At 46.9% G+C, this 17,643-nt stretch overlaps 1 long non-coding RNA gene across 1 annotated transcript in view; it reads left to right on the top strand.

Annotated features, from left to right (window-relative positions):
- Positions 1 to 10,027, top strand: part of LOC138371213 (uncharacterized) — a 49,406-nt gene extending 39,379 nt beyond the window's left edge. Inside the window, exon 3 of the long non-coding RNA XR_011230338.1 lies at positions 9,777 to 10,027. This is a non-coding gene — a long non-coding RNA (uncharacterized lncRNA). The remainder of the gene's footprint in view (positions 1 to 9,776) is intronic.
- The last annotated feature ends 7,616 nt before the right edge of the window (positions 10,028 to 17,643 follow it).

Below are 17,643 nucleotides of genomic sequence, written 5' to 3' on the forward strand. Positions count from 1 at the left end.
GGAGTTCTTGCCTACTGGGAACCATGAGCCAGAACCTGGGCCCCCTCAGAGAGGCACGAGGAGCAATGGTCTATTAAAACCCGCATGTGGGTGGGAGCATTCTATGTCTGCCATCGACCGGGTCTGACACCCAGAAAGGTAGATGTCTCAAAATGCATGCGCGTTGCTGAGCCACAGCAACCCTCCCCTGTCACCCTGTCCTTCCCACTATTCCCCCCCCCCCTTCCCTGTCCCCTCGTTCTCCCAACCATTCCCCTATCCCCTTGTCCTCCCCACCATCCTCCACTCTCGTCTTCCCCACCATTTCCCACTCCCCCTGTCCCTTCATTCTCTCCACCATACTCAACTCCCCCGTCACCTTGTCCTCCCCACCATACCCAACTCCCCCGTCACCTTGTCCTCCCCACCATCCCCCACTTCACTATCTCCTTGTCCTCCCCACCATTCTCCAATCCCCTATCCCCTCGTTCTCCTCACCATGCCACACTGCCCCGTCCCCCTCGTCCTCCCCACCATTATCCTCACCCTCGTCCTTCCCCACCATTTCCCACTCCTGTCCCCTCGTCTTCCCCACCATTCCCCCCACTCCCTCATCTAATGTGTTCCCAGATGATCTGATGTTCCCATCAGAAAAATGGGAACATCAAATGATCTGATGTTCCCATCACTTACAAATATGTAGAACACTTAAAAAAAAATGAAAACAATGAAAAAAAAAAAAAAAAAACTATACCGGTTGGCCGAGCGGACAGCACGCTGGACTTGTGATCCTGTGGTCCTGGGTTCGATCCCAGGCGCCGGCGAGAAACAATGGGCAGAGTTTCTTTCACCCTATGCCCCTGTTACCTAGCAGTAAAATAGGTACTGTACCTGGGTGTTAGTCAGATGTCACGGGCTGCTTCCTGGGGGGTGGAGGCCTGGTCGAGGACCGGGCCGCGGGGACACTAAAAAGCCCCGAAATCATCTCAAGATAACCTCAAGATACCCACAAAATGATCAGTATGGTAAACAACACAGCTCAGTTCCAACGCAATGTCACACAAAATAATTAAATTAAAATGAAATGTAATCGTAACATATTTGGTATAACGTGTGCTGCTATTACATGCAAAAGATGGCACTGTTTTTAAAAAAATGTATGTTTTTACCTGTCACAGATGAGGCATGTATATAGTAGGTATATAAAAACACTCACTTATTCAAATGCAACGTCGTGTCAAAATTTAAAAGCAATCGGTAAGGAGGTTTGGGAGATTTCCCTCACATAAAAAACATGTGAAAAACACAGTTTTTCAAGAAAAGCATGTTTTCTCCCATTACAGGCATGGCATCTATATAGTATGTATGTAAAAACACGCTCTGTTGTGAATGGAACGTCAAAATTTCAAAGCAATCTGTGAAGAACTCTTGGAGATTAGCGATTTTGAACAAATGAACATTTACATTTTTATTTATGTAGATGAATATAATAATTGAATCACTAATATGCTCATAATACTTTTGAGTATAGCAATGGGTCACACATTTTATTATATAAATATATCACACTACATACTATTGAATAATATTACTCAAAAAAAAAAAAAAATCAGACATTGAAATAATTAAGTAATAATATCTTTGTGGCAACTCCCGCCTGACAGCTCGGGTGGAGCTGACCGCCTCCGACAATTACTCTGTCAACGCCTCACTTTTGCCAGACTTCCTTGCCATATTGCGACCAAAATATGTCACAATTTATTTTCTATTTTTCCCATGATCAGGGAACACAAATGCTCTTATAAGATGTGTTGCAGGCTAAAATCGTAAGAGCAGCCCAGGGGTTAACAAAAACCAACTAATATCGGGTTTCATGGCCTGATGAGGGGATCGACATCATAAAACCGAAACATGCACAGTCCCTGATGAAGATAATGCTGTCATCAATTAAAGGATTTTAAAAAATTCCATTTATTGTCCAAATATTATGGGACTGGTTTTAAATGTGCCCCTTTATATTGTGAACAATTGATAGCAAAATGAATGACATAGCATGAAAATTGAGGAAGCTGAAAATAGAAAGCTGAAAAGAGTACAGTATAAACATTTGAGTGTGGTTTGTACGCTCACTGCCAATGCTCAGCCTTCCTTGTGGTGTGTGCGCTAGGTCGCCTGCCGGGCCAGCAAAAAGAGTTAATATTGACCTCTGTGATCCTGATAACCTTCAAGTTGCTAGTTTAGTCAACTGTATGAATTCCTGCTTGTTCATACCCTTAATTATTAAACCTTTTAGAATTACTGAAACAACTGCCTTCACTCCTGACCACATCTGGACTAACATAACCTCTCCACTTACCTCAGGAATAATCACTGATAGGACCACAGACCATTACCCTATATTTCTTCTAACCAACATTAACCCTTCCACTGCTCAGGGGTCCTGAGGACATTTACACCCCTGTGCGCAAGAAAAAAAAATTAAACATTTTTTTTCGTCTTCTAAACATGTTAATTTGTGTCCCCTGTGTACGGGAAAATAAAAAAAAATCGTAGGTGACATATTTTGGGCGCAATTGACCGAGGAAGTCTGGCAAAAAGTGGGCGTTGACAGAGCGGTCTTCAGGGCTGATCAGCGCCACCCGCGCTGACAGGTGGGAGTTGCCACAAAGATGTTATTACCCAATTGTTTCAATGTCTCCGATTGATTTTTTCTTAGTTTTTTGCAGTAATATTATTCAATAGTGTGTATTGTAATATTTTTATATAATAAAAGTGGTGAATAATCACTATAATCAAAAGTATGGTGTGCATATTAGTGATTCAATTATTATGTTTATAAAACAATAAACAAATAGTTTTGATGCTATTACACTCTATACACAGGTTATATATAAGTATCTGTATGTTTTGGTTACCATAACGAACCACTAAGTTGGTATTGAGAGTCGAAAAGCAACGAGGAGTTACCGCCACACACCAGCCAGTCACTCGCTGCCACTCCCTCAACACACGCATTAAACTTTCTTATTATTATTTATTATTACACTATATACAGACGTTATATATAAGTATGTATATATTTTGTTCACCACAACTGTACAGCTAAGCTGATATAGTTAGTTCAGGCACTAGGAGTCGTCGCTATACACAGCTGGTGGCTCCCTCACTCATTCAAGGTCACACGCACTAAACTTTCTCCCCCAACAATACTGTTTGCAGTATTATTACCCTATATACACATATTATATATAAGTATCTACATGTTTTATGCACCGTAACTGTACACCTAAGCATGTAGTGCGCCCAAAGAGCATAGTGGCCACCCTCTAAACAGCTAGACAAATCGTGCAGACGACGTCACCTCCGTCACCCAAATGGCTCCTCCCAGCATAATCCTTTTAATGTTATTACACTAATACACACATTATATATAAGTATCTACATTTGTGTTCACCATAGAGAACCACTGACCTGGTATGGTGAGTGCAAACAATAACAGGTGGCCACACAGTCAGTAAACGATGCTGTCTTCCTCCGTCTCTCGGCATCACTCCTCCCACAGCGCTAATTATTACAACAATCCTGCTATTATCACAACCCTGGTTATTTATATCACAGTCATGGGTCATCTGTAATATTGTCATCGCTAAATAATAACATTTATATATTTTGACATTTTTTGGCGATGCTGTGGTCACAAGCTGAACAGCAATGCTGTTCGCTCATGCTGCATGCGCCAGCCTTGGTTGCTCCAACAGTACTGTGCCTCTTACACCTGAGAATATTGCCCACGATTTAAAAAAAAAATGGCGTCTGTTTACAAGAGCCCTGAGGAAGTTACTGTGAACCCCGTGTAGCCGCGGGCCATTTGAATCGGGCCTGGCACACTATGGCGTATATATATACGCCATACGCACCGTGGGACATGTTACTCAGGGCGTATATATACACCATGAGCAGTTTAAGGGTTAAACTCTGTTTAGTGTTTGCAAGTTATAGTTGTGTGTGTGTAAACTAAAGTCTTTGAAAATGTAATAATTTATTACGAAATGCGTTCACATGTCAAGCCGCCTGCTATCGCTGTATCTATCGATGATTTCTGTGTTGTTAGATAGATAGTTGTTTGATAATCATCGATAGATACAGCGATAGCAGGCTATCGCTGTATCTATCGATGATTTCTGTGTTGTTAGATAGATAGTTGTTTGATAATCATCGATAGATACAGCGATAGCAGGCGGCTTGACGTCTGCGAAGCACTACACATCAAGAAGTCAACACCAGCAATCAACAGCCAATTAATGCACAACTATATTCTACCCACTTCAAGACTCCGCTCCAATATAGAAGCATCAAGAAATATGGACCAATAGGCTTTCTACAATTACTTCCATTCAATACCCATTGTTTCGTGTTCTGTCTTGTGTTGGAATTTAATACCCATTGTTGAAAGTTCGTTTTCTCACCTCATCCACCTCACCCAAATGTAGATATAAACCTCGAAGATGTGTAAGCTCTATTCAGTTTCAGTTGTGTGTATGTAAACTAAAGTCTTTGAAAATGTAATAAGTTTTACGAAACGCGCTCAAGTGTCGCGTCTGACTAGAAATAAAAATGAATTTTGGAGAATTGATCTTTGAATTACCATCAACAGTGAAAAAGAAATGTAAGAAAGATAGAGAAAATTTGTGTTAGAATTATTAATCTTACTTTTTCGGTCATATTTAATAATATATGTCTACAGGAAAGAATGCTACCAAAATATATATATATATATATATATATATATATATATATATATATATATATATATATATATATATATTTTATATATATATATATATATATATATATATATATATATATATATTTTTTTTTTTTTTTTTTTTTTTTTAATAGGGAAGGGAGTACCACCTCTGGCTGGAAGAAGGGGGACCCATAGCCTCGGAGGAAACCACACATAACGCATTGGAGGGAATGTGTATTCCCTCCAATACAGTTTCTGTGTGCTTTTCTCCTACCACCCCCTTCCCTTTTTTTTTTATATATTATATTTTTTTATATATTATATTTTTTATATATTATATTTTTATATATTTTATATATTATATTATATTATATATATATGTCGTACCTAGTAGCCAGAACTCACTTCTCAGCCTACTATTCAAGGCCCGATTTGCCTAATAAGCCAAGTTTTCCTGAATTAATATATTTACTATAATTTTTTTCTTATGAAATGATAAAGCTACCCTTTTCACTATGTATAAGGTCAATTTTTTTTTATTGGAGTTAAAATTAACGTAGATATATGACCGAACCTAACCAACCCTACCTAACCTAACCTAACCTATATATATAGGTAAGGTTAGGTTAGGTAGCCAAAAAAAGCTAGGTTAGGTTAGGTTAGGTAGGTTAGGTAGACGAAAAAACATTAATTCATGAAAACTTGGCTTATTAGGCAAATCGGGCCTTGCATAATAGGCTGAGAAGTGAGTTCTGGCTACTAGGTACGACATATATATATATATATATATATATATATATATATATATATATATATATATATATATGTCGTACCTAGTAGCCAGAACTCACTTCTGAGCCTACTATGCAAGGCCCGATTTGCCTAATAAGCCAAGTTTTCATGAATTAATTGCTTTTCGACTACCTAACCTACCTAACCTAACCTAACCTAACTTTTTCGGCTACCTAACCTAACCTAACCCATAAAGATAGGTTAGGTTAGGTTAGGTAGGGTTGGTTAGGTTCAGTCATATATCTACGTTAATTTTAACTCCAATAAAAAAAAATTGACCTCTTATATAATGAAATGGGTTGCTTTATCATTTCATAAGAAAAAAATTAGAGAAAATATATTAATTCATGAAAACTTGGCTTATTAGGCAAATCGGGCCTTGCATTGTAGGCTGAAAAGTGAGTTCTGGCTACTAGGTACGACATATATATATATATATATATATATATATATATATATATATAATTAGTATATTTTGGTAGCATTCTTTCCTGTAGACATATATTATTAAATATGACCGAAAAAATAAGATTAATAATTCTAACACAAATTTTCTCAATATTTCTTGTTTCTTTTCACTGTCGATGGTAATTGAAAAATCACTTCTCCAAAATTCATTTTTATTTCTAGTCTGACGCCACACTTGAACGCATTTCGTAATAACTTATTACATTTTCAAAGACTTTAGTTTACACACACACAACTGTAACCTGCAAACACTAAACAGATTTCTTACTATGCTATAATTCAAATGGCTTTTAATTTTATATACCTGCATTTGGGTGAGGTGATGTTACAACAGTTTTGGATGAGGTGAAAACAAACTTTCAACACAAGATAGAACACGAAATATTGGGTAAAGTTAAAGGGGAAGAATGGAAGTAAATGCAAACGGCCTATTGGCCCATATTTCTTGATGCTTCTATATTGGTGCGGAGTCTTGAAGTGGGTAGAATATAGTTGTGCATTAATTGGCTGTTGATTGCTGGTGTTGACTTCTTAATGTGTAGTGCCTCGCAGATATCAAGCTGCCTGCTATCGGTGTATCTATCGATGATTTCCGTGTTTTTTGTTAAGACTTCTCTGGTGATGGTATGGTTGTGGGAAGAGATTATATGTTCCTTAATGGAGCCCTGTTGCTTATGTATCGTTAATCGCCTGGAAAGAGATGTTGTTGTCTTGCCTATATACTGAGTTCTTTGAGGCTTACAGTCCCTAAGTGGGCATTTGAAGGCATAGACGACATTGGTCTCTTTCAAAGCGTTCTGCTTTGTGTCTGGAGAGTTTTTCATGAGTAGGTTGGCAGTTTTCTTGGTTTTATAGTAAATCGTCAATTGTATCTTCTGATTTTTGCCTGTAGGGGTAACGATTCTATTAACAATATCTTTCAGGACCCTTTCCTGCGTTTTATGAGCTGTGGAAAAGAAGTTCCTGTAAAATAGTCTAATAGGGGGTACAGGTGTTGTGTTAGTTGTCTCTTCAGAGGTTGCATGGCATTTCACCTTCCTTCTTATGATGTCTTCAATGAAACTATTGGAGAAGCCGTTGTTGACTAGGACCTGCCTTACCCTACAAAGTTCTTCATCGACTTGCTTCCATCCTGAGCTGTGGCTGAGAGCACGGTCGACATAAGCGTTAACAACACTCCTCTTGCACCTGTCTGGGCAGTCACTATTGGCATTGAGGCACATTCCTATGTTTCTCTAGTGTAGACTGCAGTGTGGAAACCTCCACTCCTTTCCATGACTGTTACATCTAGAAAGGGCAGCTTTCCATCCTTCTCCATCTCGTAGGTGAAATGCAACACAGAATTCCACTCAAATGCCTCCTTCAGCTCCTGCAGATGTCTGACCTCAGGTACCTGAGTAAAAATGTCGTCAACATACCTGCAGTATATGGCCGGTTTCAAGTTCATGTCGACGAAGACCTTTTGTTCGATGGTACCCATGTAGAAGTTCACAAACAGAACACCTAGGGGAGAACCCATGGCGACCCCATCTACTTGCTTATACATGTGCCCATCCAGGCTTAAGAAGGATGCCTCTTTAGTACAAGCTTGGAGTAGTTTCCTTAGAATGTTTTCTGGTATGTCAAGAGGAGTACAGGCAAGATCACGATACACTCTGCCCGCTATCTATATATATATATATATATATATATATATATATATATATATATATATATATATATATATATATATATATATATATATATATATATATATATATATATATATATATATATATATAAAATATACAGTGGCACCTCGACATACGATTGCCCCTACTTGCGATAATTTCGAGTTACGATGTAAATTTCATCGAAAAATGCGACTCGACATCCGATGGTGTCGTCGACTTACGATATTTGTTGGTACACGTTCGGGTCGACAGAGCGATTGGTTCCCAGTCACGCGGCCGACCTGCTTCAGTTTACTACAGCTGCTCGCTTAGTGACAATTGCGCCTATAAGAAATTCCGCTTTTGTGGTGATTTTTTGCATTTTGAACATTAAAGTAATTATTATATACCTTGCCATGAGTCCCAGGAAAGTCAGTGGTAAGGCTCAACATATGAAAACCCATGTAAGGATGAGCATATAGCAGATACAAGAGTACAGAATGTCTCTTCCTCAACAATTAAGAAAATGTGTGCAGCATGGGAAGAATTGCAAACCTTTGCTGAAACGACTCGCCCAAATCAAGCTGCAGTAGGTCGTTGCCTTAACCTATTCAATGACACTGATGCATCATTACAGACAAATGTTAAAATTAAGGGAACAACAAATGCCTCTTGACAAATTTGTAGTGAGACAAACAAGCACTGAATCATAACCAGGTTCTAGTGGTATTCAGACAAAACATAGGAAAGAGAGTACCCTAGAGAAAACATCACTGATGTGATAATGGAAGGGAACTCCCCTTCCAAACAGTAACAACTCTCATCCTCCCCCCTCATCACCATCTTCCATACGCCATCAAGAGCCCTCCATAAAGGTAAGAGAAACTTTGGTACTGTATTGTAGTTAGAAAAAACATTGTATTCAGTATAAAATGTATTTATATGTTAATATTTTGGAGGGTGGGGAACGGATTAATTCAATTCCCTTTATTTCTTATGGGAAAAATCGCTTCGACTTACGATCCGTCTCTGGGAACGGATTAGCATCGTAAGTCGAGGCCCCATTGTGTGTGTATATATATATATATGTCGTACCTAGTAGCCAGAATGCACTTCTCGGCCTACTATGCAAGGCCCAATTTGCCTAATAAGCCAAGTTTTCCTGAATTATTATATTTTCTCTAATTTTTTTCTTATGAAATGATAAAGCTACCCATTTCATTATGTATGAGGTCAATTTTTTTTTATTGGAGTTAAAATTAACGTAGATATATGACCGAACCTAACCTAACCTATCTCTATAGGTTAGGTTAGGTTAGGTAGCCAAAAAAGTTAGGTTAGGTTAGGTTAGGTAGGTTAGGTAGTCGAAAAACAATTCATGAAAACTTGGCTTATTAGGCAAATTGGGCCTTGCATAGTACGTTGAGAAGTGTGTTCTGGCTACTAGGTACGACATATATATATATATATATATATATATATATATATATATATATATATATATATATATATATATATATATATATATATATATACTGTACTTACTTTATAAATCAAATAGATAAGATTTGGTGGTCTTATCACCACCAAATCAACTAAGCCCAGATTTGTGTGAGACCAATAGTCAATTTATCCATCATGGTTATGTTTGGGGAAGAGTATCACTCAATCTCAACAATCCTGTAATGTAATTGTGTGTTCCCATAGTAAGTGTAAAATAACCCAGAGTTGTTCAATAAAACCCATGTGTTAAGATGTAACCCACAGTGTATTTATTGTCCAACTTAGACTAAGAATACTTGATCCTTCCCCCATTATCACATACGATACATACATTTTCTTCCATTATTCATAATAAAGTAAGGATGGGTTTTGTTAGTCTGCACTCTCAGGTATGGCTTACAAACAGCCCTGCTGCTGCAATATGTTACCTAAATATATTATCCCATACTCCGAGATATGTTTATAAAAAATATTGGCCTTGCTGTGAATGTGTTAATCTGTCAGTAATATTAACCCTGCTTTGAAATAGCAAAGAATGTATAAAAATATTATGTAATTTGTATTAATAAATAAAGTACTGTAATATTAGTTTTAAATGTAAATACATCTAGCAAACTAAATATTCTTTTCCACAGGATAACAAGCCAGAGGAATGTTCAGTGTGTTTTAACGATTATGATGACAATCAGCTACGACCTCGCACACTGCCATGTGGCCACACATTCTGCTCCCAGTGTATTGACAATGCTATCAAGAATGGTCAGCTGACCTGCCCCAGCTGCCGTGCCGAGCACGCTGCCACAGCCTCTACTCAGTTCCCAATTAGCTATGCTGTGGAGGCTTTTGTTAGGAAACTCAAAAATATTCAGCTAACAACTGAGGAAGTAGTGGCAGCAAAACCTTATGAAGGTCCCGCCAGAGGCATCAGTAAGACATTACGTTCCCTGGTGCAGGAGTAGAAGAGCATCATCAGCAGCCTCATTACTAGCTGTGAAGAGGTACTGTCCCAGCTGGGGGAGTACCGGGGAGAGCTGGGGGACTGGAAGACTCAGCACCTCCAGCTCCAGGACAGACTCTATGCTCTGGTAGAGCAGAACAAGTCAGCAATGAAGCTCTTGGAACTGGAGGATACCAGTGTGGTAGATATGACAACACAAGGAGAGGAAGGGAAGACTCAGCTGCAAGCCATGTTGGGGAGCCTCGACACAGTCAACACCCCACAGGAGGTTGGCACAACCATAGACACAGCTGATGGGTGCAAGATGAAGGTAGAAGATTGGCTCCGGAAGTGCCAGGAACTCTTCCCAGATGTCAACACTGTCCACACCTCAGTGAAGGTACACTACCGAAGGTCACATTGTTCTCACCCAACTGAGTGTAGTATGGCCTCTATATAAACACTTCTGACATGGAGACACATCAAGTTGAGAGTTGACTTTATAGATAGGAAACTTTTTGCTCTAACACCTGAAACATTTTTATTAATAAAGTCAACTGTCATCTTGGTGTTTCTCTACACTGTGGTCAGTGTAGAGAAACACCATTACTTATATTGTGAAATTATTTTACTCAGAGCCTGATGCTTCATTATAGTCCAGTTACTTTACTCAGAGCCTGATGCTTCATTATAGTCCAGTTACTTTACTCAGAGCCTGATGCTTCATTATAGTCCAGTTACTTTACTCAGAGCCTGATGCTTCATTATAGTCCAGTTACTTTACTCAGAGCCTGATGCATCATTATAGTCCAGTTACTTTACTCAGAGCCTGATGCTTCATTATAGTCCAGTTACTTTACTCAGAGCCTGATGCTTCATTATAGTCCAGTTACTTTACTCAGAGCCTGATGCTTCATTATAGTCCAGTTACTTTACTCAGTGCCTGATGCTTCATTATAGTCCAGGTTCCACCATTAATGTTTGTGTTGGTAATGACAGGTGCAGGAGACCATCAGGGAGGCCCTGGAGATGACGACCACAGAGACAGGTGCCACAGCTGACCCCGTACACCTGGGAGACTCGGCTTCCACCATTAATGTTTGTGTTGGTAATGACAGGTGCAGGAGACCATCAGGGAGGTTCTGGAGATGATGACCACAGAGACAGGTGCCACAGCTGACCCCGTACACCTGGGAGACTCAGCCTCCACCATTAATGTTTGTGTTGGTAATGACAGGTGCAGGAGACCATCAGGGAGGCCCTGGAGATGATGACCACAGAGACAGGTGCCACAGCTGACCCCGTACACCTGGGAGACTCAGCCTCCACCATTAATGTTTGTGTTGGTAATGACAGGTGCAGGAGACCATCAGGGAGGCCCTGGAGATGATGACCACAGAGACAGGTGCCACAGCTGACCCCGTACACCTGGGAGACTCAGCCTCCACCATTAATGTTTGTGTTGGTAATGACAGGTGCAGGAGACCATCAGGGAGGCCCTGGAGATGATGACCACAGAGACAGGTGCCACAGCTGACCCCGTACACCTGGGAGACTCAGCCTCCAGCATCATGGATAAAGTTCAGGAAATCACTTTAGAGATCCCCCAGAAGCAATTAACAGTAAGTTTTTTATTTTCTCTCATAGGTCATACCACAAGATATTGAGTTGAGTTTTGAGGAGAGGAAGCCTGTTGTTAGGTTTATCGGGGTTCCCCAAGGTCAACTACTGACTTTCCTTAACATACAATCCACAATAGTTGCCTAACTCCTGGATAAATATTTACTGGTTGGTGAACAGAGGCAACAGGTGAAAGGCAACAGGAAACATGTTAACCATTTCTGGCCTGCATGGTGATTGAACCCGTGATCCTCTATTGAACCCGGGATCCTGGCCCCCCTCACAGAGGCGCAGAGAGCGGGAGACACTCCACCAACCTTTCCAAAAAAGTATACCTGGTTGATACCTGGTTGATGGGGTTCTGGGAGTTGTTCTACTCCCCAAGCCCGGCCCGAAGCCAAGCTTAACTTGAGAGAGTTTGGTTCACTAGGCTGTTGCTTGGAGCGGCCCGCAGGCCCACATATCCACCACAGCCCGGTTGATCTAGCACTCTAGCACTGATCTAGGAGAAACAATCTAGTTTCCACTTGAAGATGTGTACGGTTGTTCCGGCAATATTTCTTGTGCTCGCTGGGAGGACGTTGAATCCAGTAAGAGAGCGAACCAAATCAGACCACTGCTGGGTACGAAGAAACTGAAGCCTTAAAATTGCCAACGAACTCCACAACAATGCCAGCACCAACCCCATGCCAGTAGAGGGATGGGGGGGGGGGGGCTGGAGCAACAGGTACAACACCAAACCCCTGCCAGTAGAAGGAGGGCTGGAGCTACAGGTCCAGCACCAATCCCCTGCCAGTAGAAGGAGGGCTGGAGCTACAGGTCCAGCACCAATCCCCTGCCAGTAGAGGGGGGCTGGAGCAACAGGTACAACACCAACCCCCTGCCAGTAGAAGGGGGGATGAAACTACTGGTCCAGCACCAACTCCCACTGCCAGTAGAGAGGGGCTGGAGCTATAGGTCCAGCACCCACCCCCCTGCCAGTAGAAGGGGGCTGGAACTACAGGTCCAGCACCCACCCCTTGCCAGTAGTGTGGGGCTGGAGCTACAGGTCCAGCACCAACCCCCTGCCAATAGAGCAGGGCTGGAGCTACAAGTCCAACACCAACCCCCTGCCAGTAGAGGGGGCTAGAGCTACAGGTCCAGCATCAACCCCCTGCCAGTAGAGGGGGCTGGAGCTACAGATCCTGCACCAACCCCCTGCCAGTAGAGGGGGCTAGAGCTACAGGTCCAGCACCAACCCCCTGCCAGTAGAGGGGGCTGGAGCTACAGATCCAGCACCAACCCCCAGCCAGTAGAGGGGGGGGGCTGGAGCTACAGGTCCAGCACAAACCCCCTGCCAGTAGAGGGGGGGCTGGAGCTACACGTCAAGCACCAACCCCCTCCCAGTAGAAGGGGGGGGGGCAGGAGATACAGGTGCAGCACCTACCCCCTCCCAGTAAAGGGGGGCTGGAGCTACAGGTCCAGCACCTACCCCCTGCCAGTAGAGGGGGGGGCTGGAGCTACAGGTCCAGCACCAACCCCCTGCCAGTAGAGGGGGGGCTGGAGCTACAGGTCCAGCACCAACCCCCTCCCAGTAGAGGGTGGGGGGGCAGGAGATACAGGTGCAGCACCTACCCCCTGCCAGTGAAGGGGGGCTGGAGCTACAGGTCCAGCACCTACCCCCTGCCAGTAGAGGGGGGCTGGACCAACACGTCAAGCACCAACCCCCTGCCAGTAGAGGGGGGCTGGAGCTACAGGTCCAGCACGAACCCCCTGCCAGTAGAGGGGGCTGAAGCTACTGGTCCAGCACCAACCCTCTTCCAGTAGAGGGGGGCTGGAGCTACTAGTCCTGCACCAACCCCTGCCAGTAGAGGAGGGCTGGAGCTACAGGTCCAGCACCAAACCCCTGCCAGTAGAGGAGGGCTGGAGCTTCAGGTCCAGCACGAACCCGCTGCCAGTAGAGGGGGGCTGGAGCTACAGGTCCAGCACCAAACCCCTGCCAGTAGAGGGGGCTGGAGCTACAGGTCCAGCACCAACCCCCTGCCAGTAGAGGAGGGCTAGAGCTACAGGTCCAGCACCAACCCCAAGCCAGTAGAGGGGGGCTTGAGCTACAGGTCCAGCACCACCCCTCTGCCAGTAGAGAGGGCTGGAGCTACAGGTCCAGCACGAACCCCCTGCCAGTAGAGGGGGCTGGAGCTACAGGTCCAGCACCAACCCCTGCCAGTAGAGGGGGGCTGGAGCTACTGGTCCAGTACTAACCCCCTGCCAGTAGAGGGGGGCTGGACCTACAGGTCCAGCACCAACCCTCTTCCAGTAGAGGGGGGCTGGAGCTACAGGTCCAGCACATACCCCATGCCAGTAGAGAGGGGTTGGAACTACTAGTCCTGCACCAACCCCTGCCAGTAGAGGAGGGCTGGAGCTACAGGTCCAGCACCAACCGTCTGCCAGTAGAGGGGGGCTGGAGCTACAGGTCCAGCACCAAACCCCTGCCAGTAGAGGAGGGCTGGAGCTTCAGGTCCAGCACCAACCCGCTGCCAGTAGAGGGGGCCTGGAGCTACAGGTCCAGCACCAAACCCCTGCCAGTAGAGGGGGCTGGAGCTACAGGTCCAGCACCAACCCCCTGCCAGTAGAGGAGGGCTGGAGCTACAGGTCCAGCGCCAACCCCAAGCCAGTAGAGGGGGGCTTGAGCTACAGGTCCTGCACCACCCCTCTGCCAGTAGAGGGGGCTGGAGCTACAGGTCCAGCACCAACCCCCTGCCAGTAGAGGGAAGGCTGGAGCTACAGGTCCAGGGCCAACCCTCTGCCAGTAAAGGGGGCTGGAGTTACAGGTCCAGAACCAACCCCCTGCCAGTTGAGGAGGGCTGGAGCTACAGGTCCAGCGCCAACCCCCTGCCAGTAGAGGTGGGCAGGAGCTACAGGTCCAGCACCAACCCCCTGCCAGCAGAGGGGGGGGGGGGCTGGAGCTACACGTCAAGCACCAACCCCCTCCCAGTAGAGGGGGGGGGGCCTGGAGATACAGGTCCAGCACCAACCCCCTCCCAGTAGAGGGGGGGGGCCTGGAGATACAGGTCCAGCACCTACCCCCTGCCAGTAGAGGGGGGCTGGAGCTACAGGTCCAGCACCTACCCCCTGCCAGTAAAGGGGGGCTGGAGCTACAGGTCCAGCACCAACCCACTGCCAGTAAAGGGGGGCTGGAGCTACAGGTCCAGCACCAACCCCCTGCCAGTAGAGGGGGAGGGCTGGAGCTACAGGTACAACTCCAACCCCCTGCCAGTAGAGGGGGGCTGGAGCTACAGGTCCAGCACCTACCCCCTGCCAGTAAAGGGGGGCTGGAGCTACAGGTACAACTCCAACCCCCTGCCAGAAGAGGAGGGGCTGGAGCTACAGGTGCAGCACCAACCCCCTGCCAGTAGGGGGGGGCTGGAGCTACAAGTCCAGAACTAACGCCCTGCCAGTAGAGGGCGACATGGAGCTACAGGTCCAGTACCAACCCCCTGCCAGAGGAGGGTCCTGGAGCTACAGGTCTAGCACCAACCCCTTGCCAGTAGAGGGGGACATGTAGCTACAGGTTCAGCACCAACCCCCTGCCAGTAGAAGGGGGGGGGGCTGGAGCTACAGGTCCAGCACCATCCCCCTGTCAGTAGAGTGGGGCTGGAGCTACAGGTCCAGCACCAATCCCCTGCCAGTAGAGGGGGGGGCTGGAGCTACAGATCCAGCACCAACCCCCTGCCAGTAAAGGGGGGGCTGGAGCTACAGTTGCAGCACCAACCCCCTGCCAGTAGAGGGGGGCTGGAGCTACAGGTCCAGCACCAACTCCCCCTGCCAGTAGTGTGGGGCTGGAGCTACAGGTCCAGAACCAACACCCTGCCAATAGAGCAGGGCTGGAGCTACAAGTCCAACACCAACCCCCTGCCAGTAGAGGGGCTAGAGCTACACGTCCAGCACCAACCCCCTGCCAGTAGAGGGGGCTGGAGCTACAGATCCTGCAACAACCCCCTGCCAGTAGATGGGGCTAGAGCTACAGGTCCAACACCAACCCCCTGCCAGTAGAGGGGGGGCAGGAGATACAGGTGCAGCACCTACCCCCTGCCAGTAAAGGGGGGCTGGAGCTACAGGTCCAGCACCAACCCCCTGCCAGTAGAGGGGGGGGGCTGGAGCTACAGGTCCAGCACCAACCCCCTGCCAGTAGAGGTGGGGTGGAGCTACACGTCAAGCACCAACCCCCTCCCAGTAGAGGTGGGGGCTGGAGCTACAGATCCAGCACCAACCCCCTGCCAGTAGAGGGGGGGGCTGGAGCTACTGGTCCAGCACCAACCCCCTGCCAGTAGAGGGAGGCTGGAGCTACAGGTCCAGCATGAACCCCCTGCCAGTAGAGGGGCTCTGGAGCTACTGGTCCAGTACTAACCCCCTGCCAGTAGAGGGGGGCTGGAGCTACAGGTCCAGCACCAACCCTCTTCCAGTAGAGGGGGGGCTGGAGCTACAGGTCCAGCACATACCCCATGCCAGTAGAGAGGGGTTGGAACTACTAGTCCTGCACCAACCCCTGCCAGTAGAGGAGGGCTGGAGCTACAGGTCCAGCACCACCCGTCTGCCAGTAGAGGGGGGCTGGAGCTACAGGTCCAGCACCAAACCCATGCCAGTAGAGGAGGGCTGGAGCTTCAGGTCCAGCACCAACCCGCTGCCAGTAGAGGGGGGCTGGAGCTACAGGTCCAGCACCAAACCCCTGCCAGTAGAGGGAGCTGGAGCTACAGGTCCAGCACCAACCTCCTGGCAGTAGAGGGGGCTGGAGCTACAGGTCCAGCACCAACCCCCTGCCAGTAGAGGAGGGCTGGAGCTACAGGTCCAGCGCCAAACCCAAGCCAGTAGAGGAGTGCTTGAGCTACAGGTCCAGCATCACCCCATCTGCCAGTAGAGGGGGGGCTGGAGCTACAGGTCCAGCACCAACCACCTGCCAATAGAGGGAAGGCTGGAGCTACAGGTCCAGGGCCAACCCCTTGCCAGTAGAGGGGGCTGGAGCTACAGGTCCAGCACCAACCCCCTGTCAGTAGAGGGAAGGCTGGAGCTACAGGTCCAGGGCCAACCCTCTGCCAGTAAAGGGGGCTGGAGCTACAGGTCCAGCACCAACCCACTGCCAGTAAAGGGGGGCTGGAGCTACAGGTCCAGCACCAACCCCCTGCCAGTAGAGGGGGAGGGCTGGAGCTACAGGTACAACTCCAACCCCCTGCCAGTAGAGGGGGGCTGGAGCTACTGGTCCAGCACCTACCCTCTGCCAGTAGAGGGGGGCTGGAGCTACAGGTCCAGCACCTACCCCCTGCCAGTAAAGGGGGGCTGGAGCTACAGGTACAACTCCAACCCCCTGCCAGTAGAGGAGGGGCTGGAGCTACCGGTCCAGCACCAACCCCCTGCCAGTAGAGGGGGGCTGGAGCTACTGGTCCAGCACCAACCCCCTGCCAGTAGGCGGGGGCTGGAGCTACAAGTCCAGAACTAACGCCCTGCCAGTAGAGGGGGACATGGAGCTACAGGTCCAGTACCAACCCTCTGCCAGAGGAGGGTCCTGGAGCTACAGGTCTAGCACCAACCCCTTGCCAGTATAGAGGGGGGTGGAGCTACAGGTCCAGCACCAACCCACTGCCAGTAGAGGGGGGGCTGGAGCTACAGGTCCAGCACCATCCCCCTGCCAGTAGAGGGAGGCTGGAGCTACAGGTCCAGCATGAACCCCCTGCCAGTAGAGGGGGGCTGGAGCTACAGGTCCAGCACATACCCCATGCCAGTAGAGAGGGGTTGGAACTACTAGTCCTGCACCAACCCCTGCCAGTAGAGGAGGGCTGGAGCTACAGGTCCAGCACCAACCGTCTGCCAGTAGAGGGGGGCTGGAGCTACAGGTCCAGCACCTACCCCCTGCCAGTAAAGGGGGGCTGGAGCTACAGGTCCAGCACCAACCCACTGCCAGTAAAGGGGGGCTGGAG

This window comes from Procambarus clarkii, chromosome 35, assembly GCF_040958095.1.
Source record: "Procambarus clarkii isolate CNS0578487 chromosome 35, FALCON_Pclarkii_2.0, whole genome shotgun sequence".
In the NCBI taxonomy this organism is placed as follows: domain Eukaryota; kingdom Metazoa; phylum Arthropoda; class Malacostraca; order Decapoda; family Cambaridae; genus Procambarus; species Procambarus clarkii.